The 21,827-nt window shown below is 41.5% G+C and overlaps 1 protein-coding gene across 7 annotated transcripts in view; it reads right to left on the minus strand.

Annotated features, from left to right (window-relative positions):
• Positions 1 to 21,827, minus strand: part of LOC133411046 (PTB domain-containing engulfment adapter protein 1) — a 61,255-nt gene that overhangs the window by 22,465 nt on the left and 16,963 nt on the right. Inside the window, exon 1 of one of the 7 annotated variants that reach the window (XM_061692868.1) lies at positions 6,373 to 6,596. The exons of 5 other annotated variants lie outside the window; for them this stretch is intronic. The gene's annotated coding sequence lies outside the window, so the exon portion shown is untranslated. Of the gene's footprint in view, positions 1 to 6,368; positions 6,597 to 21,827 lie in introns of those variants that run through there. One more of the 7 variants, XM_061692869.1, reaches the window with a different exon arrangement.

A 21,827-nucleotide genomic window follows, 5' to 3' on the forward strand; every position in this document is an offset into this window, starting at 1 on the left:
TGCAAACTAAAAACGGAATAAAAAGCTTGAAAGCTTGAAATACACAGTATTAAGTATGAGTAATGGACATATGAATATAGAAATAATTATATGGTCATGGAAAAGAATATTAGACCCCTTGTTTCTTCAGTTTCTTGTTCATTCTTAATGCCATGTGCAACTCAAGGTACGATACCTTTATTTGGACAAATAAGTATTATAGCTCATAAGAGTTGAGTATAGAGCTTATAACTAGCTGTTGGCATTTGCATGTTTTTTTTAAAAATAATAACCAAAATTATATTTAATAATACAATTAGGCTTTTGTATTCTTCAGGTAAAATGCCTTTAGTGTTACCAGGTATTGTAATGAACAAGAAACTGAAGAAACAAGGGTGATCTAATATGTACAATTTTATATACATAGAAACACATTTGTCCTAAAATATACAGTACATGATAATGCAGGCATTGATCTAATTATTTTTTAAAATGGCTAATTTTAAGAATCGGCTAATTCCATTATTACAAAATTTGTTTTCACTTAATAAAAATAAATATAAAAGTATTTGAAGTTTTGTCAGTTGTCATTCAACTGTTTTTAATCATGTTTTAGTCTTTGGCCATGGTATGGTTTCAGTACCGATATCGAGGTACTTTATGCAGGAATAGTATCGACGTCAGAAAATTACAAAATAAAAGCAAGATGACGAAAACGAAATCCATCCATCCATTTTCTGAGCCGCTTATCCTCACAAGGGTTGCGGGAGTGCTGGGGCCTATCCCAGCTATCATCGGGCAGGAGGCGGGGTACACCCTGAACTGGTTGCCAGCCAATCGCAGGACACACATAAACAAACAACCATTCGCACTCACATTCACACCTACGGGCAATTTAGAGTCTTCAATTAACCTACAATGCATGCTTTTGGGATGTGGGAGGACACCGGAGTGCCTGGATAAAAACCCACGCAGGCACGGGGAGAACATGCTAACTCCACACAGGCGGGGCCGGGGATTGAACCCCGGTCTTCAGAACTGTGAGAGAGATGCTCTAACCAGTCTCCACCATGCCGCCGCGAAAACGAAATAATATTTTTTAATTTATGAAAAAGCAGTAGTGAACTATGGTTTTCAGGCCAGATTTAAATGTACCACTACCGCTATTTTGAGCTGGTCTAAGGTATTCAGGAAGTTTGCTCATCCTTTGAGTTGCATAGAAACAGAATGCTGCTTCACTTTTGTTGGTTCTGCATTTGGTACCACTCAAGGACCTTGCACCTTGACAACCGGTGTAGAAGTCTCAAAGGGAACCAAACAGTGTGGCCTAAAACCATTCAGATCTTTGTAGGCCATCAATACGATTTTAGAATCCATTCTTGGGACTCACAGGAAGCCACTGTAGCCACTGTCCTGTTTTGTGGCACAAGTAAGAACTCAAGCAGGAACATTCTGGAGCAGTTGTAGCGGTAGGATTGATTTTTTTATTCAGACCTGTAAAAAGCCTGTAACAATAGTCTAGTCTACTGAAAATGACGTGTGAACCAGCTTTTCTTGTGTCCTCGTTGTGCAGAAGATCTTGCTTGGCTTACTGATCGTTGTTCCCATCCTGTCCTGTCCTGCACTTTTTGCTATTCTTTCGTTGCCTCGTTTTGTCCGACTGCATTTCCAATAAATCTCAATATGCCATCTCAATACAAAGTGCAAAAGAAGGAGTTTATCCAATGCTCAAAACTGTTCCGGGATGAAAAGTGTAAAAACACAAAATGCACTTCAATAAAAGTCAGATACCAAGATGCAACGTTAAAACAGTGCCAATTCTTTTTGGCATTAAACAGACAGTGGGATGTTAAGCAACCACCTGAAACTAAACAATAGGCTTTACACAATCAGGATTTTTGGGGCCGATCACCGATCAGAAAGTTTGAAAAACCGATAACCTATCCAATCACAAGATGGAGCAATGTATCTATTTACATAACTTGTTCATTTATTGTATATACTTGTGTACTGTATACTGGGTATATTCAAACGTATTCTATAGCATTTTAGACAAAAGTTAAAACATCAATGACCTCTCGGGGGCATTCAAGGATTGGCCACTGACATATAAATTTAGGTCAAATCAACATTACAACAACAACATAACAGAAATAATGGGTGCTACCTTACTGTAATTAAATCACTTTATTGCAATGAAATGACTTGAACAAATACTGTTAATGACATGCTTAACAGTTTGTCTGAGACACCGCAAAATAGTCCCACAACCGACGAGTTTTTTCACTTACAAGATTGAAAAAAACTTTATTGGCCGTCAGATAGTTACAGTACTACGCCACAAGACACGGAACAAGGCTAAAAATAAACTAGCTTTTGGATTCATACACGACAGCGATGCAGAGTAAATGTCTTTTGCGGAGTCGATCGATTATGTCTTTGATCTGATCGGCAAATTATGACATGAAAGGTGATCGGCCGATCAGGATAAAATTCTAATTATCGGCGGATACCGAACAAACTGATCAGATCGGTGTAAAGTCTACTAAACAACACTGAACCATAACTCATAATGACAGCACACAACGAGAAAGTGAGAGGCTTCTCCTGACACCTGACTGTGATGTCACTTTGCATGATTGGCAGCTGCAGTGTTTGGCCTGCTTCAATAGCTTCCTGTCTGGTGACTCAGCAGCACCATCTCAGGAGACCTGACACATCCACAGAAACACACATATGGCCGCAATCACAGACTTGACACTTCTCTGCCAACTTTCTAGTGTCTCACTTTACCAACTGCAGCAAAGTTACAGTAACTCGCATGGTTCTCCACCAAGTTTGTGTGAACACACCGGTGATGTTCACCCTCTCTTTGTCGGTGGTTGTCCGGCCTGATGGGCCCGACCTGCAGGAGCCATGCCTTTTAATCACTCACTTAGCACACACTCACACAACTCACCGTATATATTTTTCTCACTAATCACATCTGGGCACATATACATATCAAAGGGTTCCTGGGGGACTGGTATGGGATCGGAAGGGTGTGGGTGTCGGACCGGGTTTCAGCACTGTCTATGCTGTTTCCCGGTCTGTGCGCCCTGCCTTCCACCCTGTCTGCCCCTCCCCCCCCCCGTATTTTAAATGCATCACTCACACTCCCCACGTTTTAATGCACCACATACACCCATCTCTGGGGGGCGGTGGGTCGTGGGTGGGTGGGATTTGGCTGTTAGGTAGCAGTGCCTGGCCAGTCGGGGACCTGGCAGTCATAGTAACAGGGTGGGAGGTGGGTTCTCACTTAGTTGCATGGCGGTGCTCCTGAGGCTGGGTCCCCCCGGGCTGGATGACTGCTTGGTGTTGGGGCTCCCCTCTCATGGCCCGGGGCTTCTCCCTGGGTCCCCCCCCCCTTATCGTTCCCTTTTCGGGTGCCCCTATCCCCCCTCCTTTCCAACAAACAAGGGACACTCTCCTGCCCTGCCGGGCTGGGAGGGGACTGGCTGCATCGGTTGGGGGGGCATCTGGCTCTCCTGGCCGGGGGTTGGCTGAGGGGGTGGCATTGGGTCCCTGCGGCCCCCACCGGGTGGCCAGTTGTCGGGGCGCCTCGGTGGGGGACGTGTCCCGTCCACCGGGCTGCTCTCGGGTGGACCCTTGGGCCGAATCACGCCGCTCAATTGATTGGGTGGGGTCCTCAACCTCCGCGGCGTGGGCACAGCAACTACAGGACACTTCTGTCAGTCTTTGTGCATCTAAAATGGTGTCAATTCACTTGCATGTGTCGGCAGCCCTGGGACTCTTTCTTTCTCCTGTCCTTGTCCTGTTCTATCTTGTCCTGTCCTTCCCTCACAGGCAGCCCAATGCAACACTCATATTTAATGTTTCATTGTTGTATATAATGTCATGACTTACTGTTCTCATCCTGTTTACAATTAGTGCTTTGTCTTTGGTCTTTGTTTCTCACAAGAAACTTTGTTCTGTTCAATTGATCGAGTCTGATTCTCAATAAACTTAAATTATAATACTAAGAAAAACTCCACTGTGACACAGTAAAACTGTTCCGGCATAAAAGGAATACAGATCTTCCATTCTGCTTGATCTAACAGCCGAACAGGACAAAAATAAATAAACAAATTCAAAAATAAATAGGCACGGTGGCCGACTGGTTAGAGCATCAGCGTCACAGTTCTGAGGACCCGGGTTCAATCCCCGGCCCCGCCTGTGTGGAGTTTGCATGTTCTCCCCGTGCCTGCGTGGGTTTTCTCCGGGCACTCCGGTTTCCTCCCACATCCCAAAAACATGCATTAATTGGAGACTCTAAATTGCCCGTAGGCATGACTGTGAGTGCGAATGATTGTTTGTTTCTATGTGCCCTGCGATTGGCTGGAAACCAGTTCAGGGTGTACCCCGCCTCCTGTCCGATGACAGCTGGGATAGGCTACAGCACACCCGCGACCCTAGTGAGGAGAAGCGGCTCAGAAAATGGATGGATGGAAAAAATACATAAAATATGACTGTGAATGCGAATGGTTGTCTGTTTGTATGTGCCCTGCGATTGGCTGGCAACCAGTTCAGGGTGTACCCCGCCTCCTGCCCGATGATAGCTGGGATAGGCTCCAGCACGCCTGCGACCCTAGTGAGGAAAAGCGGCTCAGAAAATGGATGGATGGATGGATGTTCACCCTTGGCAATGGATATCAGTGGTTCTTAAACTGGCGTCTAGGGACCCCTAAGGATCCACGAGCTGTAGCTTGGAGGCCTAAAAAAATAATTAGCAATCTTTTTTTTTTCATTTCAACATACTGACATGCGGAACTGTGTGCCAACTAAACAATCATAAACCAATTACTTCTCCCCACCTTTGCTTAGGACCAATGAAAATCTTTAATAGGATTATGACTTCTCTACATGATCAATATCGTTTTTGTCGACCAAAAGATGTATTATTGCAGGAATAAAGGCTCTTTCTTTCAGAACAAAAGGAATATTTTTTTCCTGAAAATATTCGTATAGGAGTATTATTTATTTATGAATTAACATTTTAAAATATTATTTTCTTCCCAAGTTAAACTTTCACTTTAATATCATTATGTTCGGATTTTATCTTAAAGAATACAACTTTATTCTCGTAAGATTTTGACTTTTTCTCTTGGCAAAATATATACTGTATTTGTTCTTCTAATGATCACTTTTTTTCTAAATGCGACTTTATTCTCATTACAAATTTTTCTCTATGAAGTAAGAATCTGTTTGCATAACACTGACTTTTTTCTCAACAGTTGGCAACTTTATATTTCCTGGCATTTCGGGGTACACATGATAGTTATGTTTAATTGGTGTTAGGATATGACACCTTGGAAAGAATTCTGGACCCAAAAAGTAAAAGAACCCATCCATCCATTTTACGAACCGCTTATCCTCACTTGGGTCGCGAGTGCGCTGCAGCCCATCACAGCTGACTCCGGGCGAGAGAGGGGGTACACCCAGAACTGGTCGCAGGGCACACATAAACAAACAACCATTCACACTCACATTCACACCTATGGAAAATTTAGAGTTTTCAATTAACCAACCATGAATATTTTTTGGAATGTGAGAGGAAACCGGAGAGCCCGGAGAAAACCCACGCAGTCACGGGGAGAACATGTAAACTCCACACAGGCGAGACTTGATTTGAACCCAAGTCCTCAGAACTGTGAGGCAGATGTGCCCCTGCCCGATATCTATTGTAAAGGAAATATGCTTTTGGGGTTTACCCCCAAATTATTCCATCTGCGATTACACACAATGAATCACTTGCACCCTCCTACTACTTATATGCAAAAATAAAATGTACTGGTTCTAACAATTAAACTTCAGTGACTCAAACATTTTGGAATTTAGCTTCAGGAAGAATGTTATTGGAAAAAAGCACCACCCATTTTGACTCGGTAAAATTCTCTCTTCAGCAAGTCGAATACATCATTCTAGATAATGACGCTGCCTAAAGTTGGATAATTAAAACGAACAAAGAAATACAGGTTAGCATCTAAAGTGGAGAATCAGCCCACTAACAGGACTCAAATGCAGTAGACATAGTAACATCAACACTGAGCACTGAGATCGCAACATAATTCGAAGTGAAAGAAAATCAACAAAGATCCTTTTGTTTTCTTTCCTCTGCACTCACTCTAACTAAGGAACGCTACTAGCTAAGAGAACATGACTTACTATGAAATTAGTCCAAAGCTGGATGTCTTTGTGTCTCAAGCAAATGGAACACTTTCTCTTACATGTCAAACACAGCACCTGACCTATGTCTACTTTATTGAGATAAAGCTCAGCTACAGAAAAAAAATACATGTTTTTGGCAAAAGCATGCAAATAACAACACGGTGAGGATAAAAGCGACTTACGTGCCTTCAAACCTGGGTGGAAGAGCGTAAAGGAACTGATCCTAATGGTTTTCAGCTGTTGGCCAGATGCTGGTACACTAAGGACTGCAGCATGGAGAGATGATTGGGTTTGCAAACTCAACAAGAAACGTTTGTCCAGACACACGATACTTCACGTTCAACTTCCTCCGCCCACTGTTTGTTCAGAATTCTTTTGGAGTTCCGCATGTGCGCAAAAGCGACCCCTTTTGCCAGGAATCGTGTCACTGAGATGTATTGTGGCATACCAGACGTGACCTATAAAACCCAACATGCCAAAGGTTGCAGTCTGACCTTTTTTTTTTTTTTTCCAAGAGTGATTCATCATCACATTCCATCAGCATCTTTTGTATCATTCTAAATAGGAGCATGACTCAAAAGGTTTTAAAGTAAATATCAGATGAATTCAGCTCGGTTTTAGCCTCCCCTTGCGACTTAGACAAGTTTATTTGGAGGGGTTGTTAACAATACTCTTCTGTGATGTGTCAAATTTACAAGACATTTATTTTTGCTTTACAGAGACTAAGTGCTTGAGATTTAAGTGAAATTAAGTAGTCTTCAAGAAATCTTTAAAAAGAACTGTGAATTGGATTATATGAAGAAATAACTACAACTAGTAACTTTATTCACAAAGGACTTGAAAACACATGTTTACAAAGTGCTTTGACAGAAACAGGATAGCATACATAGACACAGTGCTGTGAAAAGGTATTGGCCCCCTTCTCAAATTCTTGTATTTTTGCATAGATTCCACACATTACTAAGATCATCAAACAAATGTAAATATCAGACAAATATAAACCAAGTGAACTTAAAACAATATTTTCAAAATGATTTCATTTATTCAGAAAAATAAAATATTCAAAGGTAGCTGCCCCTGTATGAAAAAGTAATGGCACCCATTGTAAAATCATGAATCAATTGTGGATTATCAGAATTTTTGGTTCATTTTCACTGACCAAACCCAAGCCTGATTATCTCCAGACCCGTTCAATCAAGAAATGCCTTAAACAGAATCTGTTCCAACAAAATCAAGTCGGACAAAAGATCTAAAATAGCTGCAACAAAATGAGACGATCCAAACAAATTCCAGACCATTCGAGAAATAAAGTAATTGACACCTATCCGTCTGCAAAGGGTTACAAAAGCCATTTCTAAAGCTTTACAATTCCAGCAAACCATAGGAAAAGCCATTATCCTCACAGGGAGAAAACATAGGACAGTGGAGAACCTTCCCAGAAGTGGCTGGCCTACAAAGATTACCCCTAGAGAACAGCAATAACTCATCCAGGAGGCCACAAAGGAACTCAGGACAACTTCTAAAGAACTGCAGGCCTCCCTTGTCTCAGTTAAGGTCAGTTTTTCTGCCCATGACTTAAGTGGCAGGTAGGCTGGGCGAAGATCTGCCTTTTCCAAAGATCAGTCTGGTCACCAGACTATGTGGAAGAACTACCATATCAACGCCTGTGGTGGCTAACAGCATAATGCTTCCAGAGTTGAGTCCAAGGACTCAATGTGCAGGCTGGCTGTGGGTTAGCCAGTTTATAGCCAGCCACTAACATACAGTAAGCTTACAACAGCCAACCCTCCACTCTCATTTGCTGACTGCCATGTCACTCATCAGTCCAGGCCCTGCATTTTAAAGCCATACACACTCAAAGTCACAGATACTACAGAGTAAAACATAAGAATGGAGACCTTAAGTGGACATAAAAAAATACCTGCACCTCACATGCATATTTTTTATTCTTGTATTCTTGTATTGTTTTCTTGTCTAATGATGCAAAATAAATTTGTATCCAGTTACTCGAATAATCAATGGAATAATCATTAGAATAATCGACTTAAAAAACATTTGCTTCAATTTGTTAACAGTGAGTGTAAAATGGTGTTACGTAGAGGAAATGTTACCTTGAAAAAGTCACATCTGGTAAGACAATCATCACTATGACACTATGAGATAAAACTATGAGAGACAGGTCGCGGGTATCTGTTATTACTTTACAAAGGCCACGCAATGCACTAAAACACATTTCTTGTGTCTCGAGGTTCTGGTTAGGCATCTAGCTTGGTCAGGGCTTTGGGTGCGTGTGTGTTTTTGTTGGCGCACTAGACATTGATTTCTGCATGAGAGAGCATTTAAAACCTGGGAGTCTGCAGATGTGGGATTGTCTGTTCACACTTTATTTGGCTTGTTTTTCTTTTTTCTTTTTTGCTTTGCCTGTATTATTCTATATTTGAAACGTGTATGCACAGGTGTGGTGTGGCAAGGAAAGCTTCTTACCACATATTCAAAAGCACAAGTCGTGTAAAAGTGGAAAAACATTTTTAATTAAAACAAAATGTTAAATATTGGTAGGGGTGCGTTAATGCTCAGTATGTATATTCTATATATTACAACTTAAATGCCTTGATAAAGTAACGAACGAATTTATTGCCAGCCGTGTTAGAGCTTTTTGACTGATCTTTCTTACTCTTCATTCACCATAAAAAAAAGTTTGATTATAGCTTTTTGTGTTCTTTAACAATCAATAGAGCATGGACTGGTTTTAACAAAAACACCGGTTTCTGACCAAAAGTGGAGAAAACAAGCTTTTAGTGAAAAGGATGTCAAGCACAACAGTAACTTTGAGACATTTTTTTTTTCTTTTCTTTTGAGATTCCTCAAACTGTAAAACAACAAAAAGAAGCGAGAAAGGGCTTTTGATGGCAAAATAATCTTTTGTTTACAGATATACAACTATGAAATGCACCGTGAGTGAAGCTGATAACTTCATGACTTGATTTGAATGTCAGTTTTTGTATAGCTTTCGCCGTTTACTCCATGAACTGTCAGCTTTTCTTACGATGGTAATACACACTTTCTACTGGCTACACACATTGTATTTATACCATATAAATATACATACTATGTCCGATGTCTTCCAAAGTGTTGACATTTCTCTCTCTCGTAATCGATGTGACAAGCAGAGATTCACGGCCTAATCTTTATCTTCCAGTCAAAACCGATGCTAATCTCAAATCAAAAGCAAAGCAACGCCACCAACTACAGGGATCTGTTAGTTATTACAGTGGTTAACAAACCTGCATTTCACAGACAAGCTGGGTGAGACCTTCTTCCCACAGCTACCTGTTGAAAACCATACTTGGCAAATATACTTTATATGTCAGTGGAAGTAAGCGGTTGGATTCCAGTTGTCCACCTAAACCTCGCGCACTTAACATCCACTCTGGATTTGGAGAGGCGGTTCTGTTTCATGCAGTGAGCAACACTCAGGGTTGCCAATTTAGCAGGACCTCCGCCCCTTTAGGGACTATTTTTCAAAGCGACTCGAAACACATGTAATTACTTTTTATGGGGTTATCAGAGGCGGCACGGTGGACGACTGGTTAGAGCGTCAGCCTCATAGTTCTGAGGACCGGGGTTCAATCCCCGGCCCCGCCTGTGTGGAGTTTGCATGTTCTCCCCGTGCCTGCGTGGGTTTTCTCCGGGCACTCCGGTTTCCTCCCACATCCCAAAAACATGCATTAATTGAAGACTCTTAATTGCCCGTAGGTGTGACTGTGCAGTGCAAATGGTTGTTTGTATGTGCCCTGCGATTGGCTGGCAACCAATTCAGAGTGTACCCTGCCTCCTGCCCGATGACAGCTGGGATAGGCTCCAGCACACCTGCGACCCTACTGAGGAGAAGCGGCTCAGAAAATGGATGGATGGATGGGGGTTATCAGAGAATTTTGTGGACTCTGAGACTCCACAACAGAAGTTGTTTACCCCTCCGCATCCAGACTTTATATGAATGGCGCCACCACTGGCTAATCTAACCATACCCCTTCATCTTACAAGTAACCCGCTGTTATAATGTAGTAAAATAGCAACATTATGATGACTGCAACATCAAGAGTCTTCCTAATTGGGTCATTGCATTACACATTTTGATTAGTTATGATTGTGAAGGACATATGGCTTGAAAAGACTCATTATGACTATGTACTCAAATTATACACCAGATATCTGTGGATCCCTGAATTCATCCAGAAAGAGAAACTTTGAATGTATCAGTGAGCCTGACAATATAATGTACCAAACTCATGCCTAATGCTTACCCCATTGTCTGTCATACATACTTTCATACATCCTTGCAAATCAGATGGGGACCTTTCATTTCAGCATGTTTACATATGTATACAAATTCCAGGTCCAATTATTTTTACTTCTTGCTGGGCGTATGTGTGTTTGTGGGTGGAAAAGCGGGACAAGAAAAATATATCTATGAACTCTTTGGAGCCTTCATATCATTTGCAGCCCATCCAATCTGAAAATGTAATATGCTAAACGGGCGAGCTCTCAAATTATAATAAGTGGTAAAAGAGAGCAAAGAGTGACTGTCCACTGAATAACTTCACAATGGGTTCCAATGATATTCAGAGAGTTTTATGCGGCAGATAATTGGTGATTGGGGAGAAGGTGAGTGGTAAAATGAGAGTTGAAAGCAGCTTGTGGCACGCAGAGCAAAATCAGAGAACATAGGCTCCAGCACGCCCGCGACCCTAGTGAGGAGAAGCGGCTCAGAAAATGGATGGATGGATGTTAAGAGTTGTGTTTCAGGAGCCACTTTCACAAAGTTTTTTCACCAGAATAATGTCATTGTATTTTGCCTTTTATTTTTATTGAACAAGGAAAAATCGATTAAAATCGGAAGTTGGATTTTTTTGTTACTAACAGAGTAGTGATTCACTCCCAAGGCCTTCCCGGTGTGAATGTGAGTGGGATTGACTGCTGGCCAGTGAGAGGTGTGCTTCACCTTTTGCCCAAAGTCAGCACAGATAGGCTCCAGCTACAATTGTTTATGGCTGTGGCTGGGACATTAAGAGGGCAGCATGAAGTCCGCCTTTCGTCTAAAGTCACCCTAGATAGGGTTCAGCTCTGTTTTGAATGAATAAAAATGATGAAACGTAGGGCTGCACAATAAATTAAATTTTAATCGTGATCTTGATTTTGCCTGCCATGATTAAATTAGCCTGATCGTCAGTGATTTTTTACATTTAAAATGAGGGCACTGCCGCATATGAAAAGTGCTTCATTTATAGCACTGCCCACAACCTAGTCAGCCAGCCACCAGGGGGCGAACGGACGGTTAAGATTTGATGCAGGGTCGTTCTTCAAAATAAAAGCTTTAAATGGAACTGCTGTCCAATCTGGTAATATATGAAGCTTTTACTTTGAAGTTGGCCCTCTCAGCACATTGGCAGAGAGGCGGCGTGTCACGGTAAGAACAGTCGTTGTAGCGGCGGCCTTGACTTAAGCTTTTTCGCTGGCCTGACCGCAGCAAATAACACGCTAAATTAAATAGAGAAGGAAATCGCTACTGTCAAGTTCTTTGCAGTTTGTGACCGTGCACGATTGACCAATAGTCAAGCAGAACAATGGAGACGTAGTCGTCCTTGACAATTCACTATATTGACGGGGATTTTCAAATGAAAAGTCGGTGCTTACAGCCTAATGTTATTGCATTTTATGCATTACCTGTATTTGCTTCCATTAAGTTGCAATTCGTGGTTGCACTTTGTAATAGCGTATTAAGCCCTTGGAAAAGTATAATTTTTTAGGGAACATTTTTTTTTTTAATTATCTATCATTTTTCTTATTTAGAGATTCATTTTGCACTGAAAACTGTTACATATTGTTTTTTGAAAAGTAGTAAAATAAGATTTTTCCCTTACAGGAGGAATAATCAAGATTAATAATCATGACTGGAATATTGATCAAAATAATTGTGATTATTATTTTGGCCATAATGGTGCAGCCCGAATGAAACGAAATTAATCTGTAGCCAAAGTTTGCCAAAGGTAAACTCAATAGGTTGTGGACTGGATGTACTGTACTGTATTTTTTTGTAGTTTACTAGTTTCCATTGGGTTATCAAAAAGTGACAAGGAAAGAAAAACATCAGGAGGTACAGAAAGAATGCAGGAGGGCATCAAGTTCCTCTGCTTTCAATAGCACAATGCGTCATGCTATGATCGATGTTATGCTTGATGACTGATGTGAATTCACTTTCTTTTTTTTAATTTAACTGTTATACAACACAAGTCTCTTAGCACCGGGAATCTGGAGGATGTAAAAAGATCCTCTCATCAGCGGTCAAAGACACACAATGGTGTGTTTCACAGCAACACTCCCAAAAGAAAAATTGTGGGCCAAATAAATTACGTTAAAAGTCACAGCTGCATCGGTTTCTCCATTTCCAAGGTGTGAGACAATGAATGTCTTACAATACAATGGCTACGGGCTTTTATTGCAATGAAATTTAAAGTAGATTTAGGAGGTAGTCAAACTACATCCAGAACTCTTCAGGTTTTTGTAATATAAATTGTCAACACTGTAAATGTCAACATTCTCTTTTTGTAAATTTAAAATTAAATACCTTAAAAATTCCATCTCTTTCTCCCTTTTTATTCTCTCACTATGTACATGGACAGAACACATAGTGGTGCTTGATGGCTAACCTTTGAAGTCAACTAGATGGTAGAAATTCACCTCTCTATATAACAAAGCAGCAAAAATGAAACAGAAAACACATCAACATTGCAGTTTAGAAATTGACTTTTGAGTAGAAGCCGTTTTGAATTACTGTACACTTTACCCCTCATTTTTTGACCCGACCGGAATGTAGCCTGTTTTAAGGGGCCGATCCTGTCACAAGAAATTGAGCCTCTGGTCGCCTGTGCCCTCTACTGCAGGGCCAATGCCAAATAATTCTTTAGTTAGCACGATGATAAGTATCGTAGTAACGGTAGACGGTGAAAAGCTTTTTCACCCATTTAATTAGTGTGTGGATCTGTACATGTGGCACATGCAAGTTCAAAATCAGAAAATGGATGGATGGAATTATTCATTATGCCCCCTTTAAGTTAAAGTCAGTTTAAAAAAAACTGATAAAGACATAACACTGAATTTAAAAAAAAAAAAAAAAAAAAACTAAAACATTTGCTTACAACAGTTGGGAGTTGGATTAGTTGGGGATATATTAAATTATCCATCAATATGCTCCCACCCCAAAAAAAAATTATTACTGTATATATTATCCAGTACGCTAAATGGGTTTTTCACAAGGTCACTCAAGGGCGTGACCAGTATGCCGATCCCAAACATGCAGCTTTGGTACAGAGCCACGTTGGAAGTCAGCCAGGTGGATGCAGCTCAGCCAGTCAACAGGTCCCAATGCAGAGAAGCTCGCCAGCTAGCTAGCTGGAGGATAGCTGGTGAAAAAGTTCCCTGGCGTGAGGAAGGTTGCCTGGAGGCTAAGTGGCCAATGCCTGCAAGGTTTGTCCCGCTGAGAAAAAAATTAAACCTCGTTGGGGACAAAACGTGTTTTCACAAGTTGCTTTGACACCTCTCTTCTAATCCATTCTCTTCCCTGTGGTTGGTCACTGTCACAACTGAACAAAATGCAGAAAACAGCAACACAAAACCACAAGAATGATATGTATTTTTATTGGGTCAAAGAGTGATTTTGTATGGTTACCTGTGAGCATAAAAAAAGGCTATCGTTTTCCCCTTGTAGTGCCGAGCATTTTTAACCCTACTGTTGTGCTGTCGGTCAAACTGACATAAATGTCTTATATACTCTATAAATAATATTGAAAAATGAGGGGACGACTTATATAAATTATTGGCCTTTTTATTTTATTATGTATTTCTTTAAATCGTGTCACAATAACCGGCGGCAGAGTGAAAGACTGGTGTCTTTCTCCGGGTACACCGGTTTCCTCCCACATCCCAAAAACATGCATGGTAGGTTAATCGAAGACTCTTAAGTTGCCCGTAGGTGTGAATGTGAGTGTGAATGGTTGTTTGTTTATATGTGCCCTGTGATTGGCTGGCGACCAGTTCAGGCTGTACCACGCTGCTGGGATAGGCTCCAGCACGCCCACGATCCTAGTGAGGGTATGCGGTACAGTAAAGGAATACATGTCACATTAACCAAAAAAATTTTGGTTACCCCCACTATTTTCGGGGGATAGGGACCGAGCCGAGTAGGGGAGGAATGAATAAAAGATTAGAATTGCCTATATTAAAAGTGACTACTCTATATCACAAACTATGATCGCAAAACATCATTCCTTATACATTTTACAACATTACTCTTAAAAATAAGTCGCTTTCAGATGATTTTGATTTTGAAAAAAAGGCACCAGAAGTGTGCATGGACATGCACATGAGGCGAAGACTCTCCATAACTTCCACTAACAACCCAGGCTAAACATAGCTCTTCTCCGATTTACAAAGACTTCAAACAGTTGAGCTGTAACAGTTTCACAATACTTCCTTGACATCAATTACTACTTCTCTATTAGCCAGGGCTTTGACACCATCTTGTGGCATCTTAGTACATTGCAGAAAGAGCACAAATATACGTAAATAGGAAAGTTTGTGACTAGCGAACCGCAAATTGGCGGGGGTTTACTGTAAAAAAAAAGAAAAGAAGCAAACATAGCCAGAGGCTTAAGACATAGTAACATGATATTATCTACAAAAAGAAGCAAACATGAATTAACTTAAAACCCTACAGTGTACAGTATAGTACGAAAAACAACAGGGCTGTGGCAGCATAAGTTTATGTGCTAGATGTAGTACCCTGTCAAAATGTGAGAAGGAAGTGACAAGGAGTGAGCGTGATGTACAGTTTCCACCTGAAAACTAATTGGCCTAAGTGTCAGCACAGTTCAGAGTACCGTGCTGCTGCATTCAATTTGAAAATGCAACTGTTTCTACTTGTATCACAGCTGAAGGCAACACAGGAATGCATCGCGTTTATTGATTTAGTTGTCTCTTCGGTCGGAAACCTCTGTCACACAATCTGTCGTCGGGAAAAAAAAACTCACTGACCTTTTAGTGACATGTACAATAAGTGAATGTGCACTAGTAGTTTCAGATTATAAATCAGAAATGTGTTCCACCAAAAGGGCAACTTTTCAACTCCAAAGAGCTGAAACTCCTGATTTAAGAGCTTGTCGAGTACTAAGTAATCTACCAGCTCACGTTTTCACAACAAGGCAAGAAGTCACTCAGTGTCACTGTACCTACTGTAATTGCCTGGTTTGGTCCATTCATTTAAGTGAACTAAAAATTGAACTTTGGAGCCTAGAATTAAACATTTACTGATTCTCCAAAAAACAAAGTGTGCTTTGTTTGGGTTAGTCAGATTTAATAATATACATACTGCAAAACATGCACGGCAGTTACTGGTTGTTTCAGGATGTAATTCAGACATCTTCCCAGAAAAACCTCCATCCATCCATTTTGTACATCTCTTATCTTGGTTAGGATCGTGAGGAGCGAGAGCCTATCCCGATAGGCTACCCCAGGACTGGTCGGCAGTCAGTCATAGGCCAATTCAACCAACAAAAAGTTAGGCATGTCGGGCTTTCAGGCAAAATTTCAGGATGAACCTTAAATGAACTATAACCTTTACAGGTGAAAGCCAACTGTTTAATGTTTCAGTACTTTTTGGACAACTTGCTGTTCTCCAACAAGAAATGGAACAGCAAAATTTTATCCATGAATCTATTTCCAAGGACATCCACTTATTTTATTTTTTGACTCTTCCAGTCTCTACCTCTGTTGCAACCAACTGAAGACACGCTAAACTCAGTGGCCATTTCCTTCTAAGGACATGCTCTTTGATGGCAAGGTAGCCTACTGTTGATTAATTGTTAGATGTGTTCTTGGTCTCATGATGTCAAAATGTAAACACCATGACGAAGAGGACTGTTTAAACAGCAATTCTAATCGAAACGGCTGTTTTGAATTCAGCTGTTCAACTCTTTGAATTGAACAGTTGGACATTTAGAAGTTTAGAGAAGGTCAAATTAACAAAAGCCAAACCCCCCCAAACGTTTGTGAGAAGTGCATGTGACTTATTCCCACCTCGGCTTTCACACCTGTAGATCAAAATCGATCGGTTCATGGGTAGGGAAACTGTCTCTGTTGACGACTGTTTAAAAGGCTTTGGTCATTGTACTTCAACATTATTCAGTTTGTTCTGCGATAGAAGCAAAGCAACTCCAGCTGTCTGTGGCTTGAAAAAAAGTCAGAATTTACACTTGCAATCAACTCAGATTCACAGGCAATATAAATGCTACTTCAATCATTGTGACAAACTCGTTAATTTTCACGAAGGATGTTGATGGTCCCCATTTATGGCCCAAATCTACTTCAATATTTCACATCACATATACTACCATATTTCACGGTTTAAGGCAGTTGCAAACGAACTTACAATAATGAAGGGACACAGGTTATTTGCATGCATTTTTTTTTGTGATCCCCTGAATATCCATCCATCCATCTATATTCTGAGCCACTTCTCCTCAGTAGGGTCGCGGGCGTACTGGAGCCTATATCAGCTATCATCGGGCAGGAGGCAGGGTACACCATGAACTGGTTGCCAGCCAATCGCAGGGCACATACAAACAAACAACCAGTCGCACTCACATTCACACCTATGGGCAATTTGGAGTCGTCAATTAACTTACCATGCATGTTTTTGGGATGTGGGAGGAAACCGGAGTGCCCGGAGAAAACCCACGCAGGCACGGGGAGAACATGCTAACTCCCCACAGGTGGGGCCGAGGATTGAACCAGTCGCCCACCGTGCCACCCCCTGAATATAATTTACAAAAATTATCCATTTATCTATCGTTTCGAAGAGGATTGAAGTCCTGCGTCCCAGTGAAGGCATTTCCTTTCTTATTAGTCTTTGGTGGAAATGTTCTGCGGAAATCTGAAGCTGGTCCCCTGAGGTATCAATGTCACTAACAGGCCTATCTGTCTTTCCAGGGGTACCATTCAAGCAAGAATCAAAATACCTTATCACTCCTGCTTAAAGGGCATTGCACATACACCAGATGATACGAGACAGGTTATAGCTGCTATGTTGTTGAAAACACTTCCATCACTGCAGCTGTCTTTTCCTTCCCACATTAACAAAGATGGAGTCATCAAAACAATCAGCTGGTGCCTGGGGGGGTATCAAAGACACCTCCACTTCCAAAGACAGATTTGTAGGGTGTATAGAGTCTATGGTGACTTCACTGGAGATGTTTATTTTTTTTTCTTTATTATGCTTCATTCATCTAAAGGCTCTCATCCTCTGTAGGCTATAGGAGACAAGAAAAATCACTCAGCATCCGAGCTATGGTAGATGAATGAGCACTGCAGAAAGCCGAATCTCTCTTGAGATTGCATTAAGATAAAACAATCGATAGGGTGATGTGTCACATCTAAATGACCGAAGTCAAGTGATTCATCTGTCCACTGACTTAAGTTTTTAATACACACCCAGACAGCATATACATTTGGTAGTCATCCATAAATGTTTTATACCATTTTTCCTCATTAGGGTCACAAGTCAGCTGAGCCCAGCTGACTTTTGGCGATAGAAGCTGGATAAACCCTGGACTGGTCGCCAGCCAATCACAGGTCACATATTGTACCATATAGACAAACAACAATTCACACTCACATTCACATCTGTGGTGTGTTCTTGTGCTTGACCAAACTACAAACACAATTATCTTTTTTTTATTTAGTTCTTGAACTGAATCCCAGAAAGTGCAGTTGTTTTTAAAGGGGACATAATACAGAAAATGTACTTTTTAATTTCTTGCATACAAATGTTTGAGTCTCAGGAGTGCCGGCGCACCCACCAAGTGTCAAATTATGCACCCAACTAAATCTTATTATGTTATTGTTATTTGACAATTTCTGAAAATGTGTCTGTGAATGAGCTGTTCTTCTCTTGAGGGATAATTTACATAGCAACCACCCCCACACCAAGTTTCTACACCCGACATGATCAGCTAGGCTGGGTAAAGGTAAAGGTCAAAAGGTAAGCAAAGCTGCATTGAGTTTTGCTGGATTCACAGTAGGGCTGCACAATATTTTGTTTGACCATCGTCATCACGAGCTGCGCATGCGCGATAGTCACATCGCAAAGGTCCTGACAATGTAGGGGGAAAAGTACCCAACATGCACTGCGCGCATCAGTCCACCACTCACAATAGTACTTTGAATAGAGCTCGCAAAACATTCTCCAAAGAGGCAAAACGTTCTCGCTTCAACATAATTGTCACACCCAGCTGTTGTTTACTGTTAAACTGTCACGTAAAACATAAGTTAACAACAAAGAATCTCTGCTAACATAAGTGCTAGCATCCGGTGATAAGAAAAGCTAGACATGCTCATAAGATTAGCACCGATGTCACACTTTATAGTAAATTTTAACCCTTCAAACAAGACACGGAGCAGCCCAGAGATGTGGTGTCGTCAGGAGGGTTTCAGAGGACGTCCAAGCTGAGCTTGGGGTAATGTTCACGTACTTTTAATAAGGCTTGCAAGCAGGCAACATAACTCACTAGCGTAGGCTCATGGTAGCACTAATGTTTGTATGTCAACATGCTGGAGTTCTGTCGATTTATGCTCCAGCAGAGGTCACGAAATGGCGGGTCTGGAGCCCGGACCCAGAAACAGTCCCATGCGTACACCCAGAAACAGTCCCATGCGTACACCCACCAAAGCCAAAAAAGGAAAGTTGATGAGTCAAGATATGCGGGGTGGCGGTCATTTTTGTTTGCAGTTCTCAGTGGGAAGTTCCCACTTTGAGCACGTACTAAAAGTGCATTTATGTGAAACGCCATTATGAAGCAAAAGATAAATGTTTTGAACAAAAATAACCTCGAAGACTGGTTAGCATGTCTGCCTCACAGTTCTGAGGACCGGGTTCAAATCAAGCCTCGCCTGTGTGGAGTTTGCATGTTCTCCACGTGCCTGTGTGGGTTTTCTCCGGGTACTCCGGTTTCCTCCCACATATTAAAAACATGCAATCTCGGGTCTGAATGACTACAGACCTAATGCCCTGACATCTGTGGTCATGAAGTCCTTTGAACGCCTCGTGCTGGAACACCTCAAGAACGTCACAGGTCCCCTGCTGGACCCCCTGCAGTTTGCCTACCGAGCAAACAGGTCTGCGGATGACGGAGTCAACATGGGACTACACTTCATCCTAGGACACCTCGACGGCGCAGGGACTTACAAGAGGATCGTGTTCGTGGACTTCAGTTCTGCGTTCAACACCATCATCCCTGAATTCCTCTCCTCCAAGCTTCTGCAGCTCAAGGTCTCGCCTGCCATCTGCCAGTGGATTTACAGCTTCCTGACAGACAGGACACAGCAGGTGAGGCTGGGGGACACCACCTCATCTACATGCACCACCAGCACTGGGGCGGCCCAAGGTTGTGTCCTCTCTCCGCTGCTCTTCTCTCTCTACACGAACGACTGCACGTTAACGCACCCGGCTGTCAAACTCCTGAAGTTTGCAGACGACACCACAGTCATTGACCTCATCAAAGACGGTGACGAGTCTGCGTATCGACAGGAAGTGGAGCTGTTGAGCCTGGTACCTGGAGCTGAAAAAACTGTAGAGATGATCGTGGACTTCAGGAGGCATCCTTCGCCATAGCTGCCCCTCACGCTGTCCAACTGCCCTGTGTCAACCGACGAGATCTTTAAGTTCCTGGGAATTACAGTCTCTCGGGACCTGAAGTGGGAGATCAACACCAACTTCATCCTCAAAATGGGAGACTAATGCCTCGGCATCCCCACGGAAGAGCTGGATGAAGTGGCTGGACAGAGGGAAGTCTGGGCATCCCTGCGAAAGCTACTGCTACCGCAACCTGACCTCGGATAAGCGGAAGAAAATGGATGGGTGGATGAGGTTTTTGAATTTGACTGATATTGATTACAAGCATACAACAATTTGGCTGGATGCTTACATATATATCACAACAAATAGACACGAGATGACCTTTGCTTCAAGAAATTTTCTCAATCGGGAGTTTTTAAAATTTTAGTTAAATACCCCAGTGCTAGATTTTTCATTTTTCAAATTGTGGGTTGTGGATTACACTGCAAGGATTTTTGTTGTTCCCAATCTGGGAAATCAGCCACGCTAAATCGGACCAATAAAGGGGCTCCAATCTTGTAGTCTGATTCAGGCACAAGGTGCACACAGCAGTGTGTGTTGTTTACTTTAAACTAATGCACACAAATACAGAAATGCAAATGCATATTATGTTCAAACATTTGTACACACAAATATCTCAGTATACTTCTGTGCTCTGTTGAGCGTGGTTTATTTCTACTGAAACTCTTATAAACTGCCAAGAAAAATGTGTGCTGGATTTCACATGGCACAAGTATGTTATCCTGTATTTTTTTCACATCGCAATATATATCGCAGGGTTACAAAAAAATCGCAATGTAATTTTTTTCCAATACTAAGTCACAAATTATGACCCGTCACATGGTAATTTTTTTGTTGTTGCTTTGTATCGTAAGATAAAATTTGAGATACAAGCAAGCTTCCGCAAAAATACAGCTTGAGTGATGTTAACGCTGCACTGTATCTCCTATGCTTGTTCTACACTGTACAATTGTACACTGTACAAAAGTAGAAATAGTCATGATGTAAAATGACTGAAAACTTACTGAGAGAGTAAATTTCAGTCTTTTAAGTTAAACATTATCTTTGAATCACCAGTGTCCATCAAGTTGTTGTCATGGTGCTGGTGAGATCTGAGAAGGCCCCTCTGTCCTCTGCTTCGATTAGGATACTTTTGGCACAGAGAATAGCGGCTGTAAGGAAAACGGGTGAATCTTTTCCGAGCTTTAAAGTGCAGGACTCAGTTGGGGGTTATCTGTTGAATGCCACCAGCCACATGAGAGTTGAATTAATGTAGATACCTTCAAGCGAATTAATTTAGCCATAACCAAGCAAAAACTGATATGCACTCGCTGGAAACACAAATCCCCTAGTTGAAACTGCTTTCTGGGCCTATTTCCTTCCTTTCCAAAACTGCTTCAATAAAAGCTACAGCTCTTCATGACAGAAAATATCATGAAATATCAGGTAGTGTGTTAACTGGGTCAGGTGCTACTTGAAAGTTGTAGTAAGATGCTTTTTCTGCCCAACACACTCCAAATGAGACGTATTACCTGCATTTAGTTCTGAAGGGCATTTATATTTGTGTGCATTGGCAAGCTTGATGAAAAGAATGAATTGTGTGCACCCCTTTGCAGTGCATCTCATCTTTCCGGGGGATTCATTCATAGCCACGTTCTTTATGAGTTGTCAAGCCCAATAGTCTCATCCCTGTTTGCTTACTTAATGAATGAATTAACTTGCTCTCGAGAGAATTTCTAATTAAACTGTTAATCATATCATATGACAACTAGACAACTTTCCAGTAACATTAGGCTCATGACACCTGTATGAGCTCTAAGTACACCTAATGATACACTCTGTACAAGTGGCCAACACATAAAAATTACTTTTCTAGTATTTCAAAAAGGATGTTGCAGAACAAGTTCAAATAGTC

The sequence above is a fragment of the Phycodurus eques genome, chromosome 12 (genome assembly GCF_024500275.1).
Source record: "Phycodurus eques isolate BA_2022a chromosome 12, UOR_Pequ_1.1, whole genome shotgun sequence".
Classification (NCBI taxonomy): Eukaryota; Metazoa; Chordata; class Actinopteri; order Syngnathiformes; family Syngnathidae; genus Phycodurus; species Phycodurus eques.